Here is an 885-nt window from a genome sequence, read left to right on the forward strand (position 1 = left end):
CCCCCTGCAGCAGAGCGAGCCGTGGGTGTGTTTCCAGCCCGCTGTGTGTGTGTTTCCAGCTCCCTGTTTGTTTATTTACAGCCCCTGTTTGTTTATTTACAGCCCTCTGTGTGTTTGTTTCCAGCCCCGGTATGGCCCCGGAGCGCCGGCTGCCCCTCCTGGAGCACAGATGCCAAGGTTCTCTCGCTTGTTTTTACACGTTGCTCCTGCCCGAAGGTCGGCAGCACGATGGTGCCAAGTGGCACTGAGCACACAGCCCGGCACCGAGCACACAGCCTGTCTGATCCCTGCGATCCAGGGGCTGCTCCAAGGGGACAGGGCTGACCGCCCGCCCTGCAGGACACCGAGAAGCCCTTGAGGCTCACAGGCGGCGGCTGTCACTCACCTGAATTCATCCCAGCGCTCCTCTTGGTGTGCCAGGCACAGTCACAGGATCACAAACATGCTGAGTTGGACAAGGACCATCCAGTTCAATGCCTGGTTCTGCACAGGACACCCCAACAATCCCACTCTGTGCCTGGGAGCATTATCCAAGAGCTCCTGGAGCTCTGGCAGCCTGGGGGCTGTGACCATTCCCTGTTCAGTACCCCCCTGTACCCTCTGGGGGAAGAACCTTTTCCTGAAATCCAACCTAACCCTGCCCTGACACAGCTCCAGCCGTTCCCTGGGTCCTGTCACTGGTCACTGGAGTCTCTCTCCTCTTCCCTTCACAAAGAAGTTGTCCCAGCCAACTGCTAAGGCAGTCCTATACCCTGCAGATGATGCCTTTTAACTGCTTTCTCAAGAGTTTTAACGGCTTAACCAAATGCCAGGGATTACAGGAATTTTATTTTATTTATAATTGTTTTTTTTTTTTTCCCTCACTGCTAGGCTAGCCAGACCACT

This window comes from Geospiza fortis, unplaced genomic scaffold (genome assembly GCF_000277835.1).
Source record: "Geospiza fortis unplaced genomic scaffold, GeoFor_1.0 scaffold413, whole genome shotgun sequence".
Taxonomy (NCBI): domain Eukaryota; kingdom Metazoa; phylum Chordata; class Aves; order Passeriformes; family Thraupidae; genus Geospiza; species Geospiza fortis.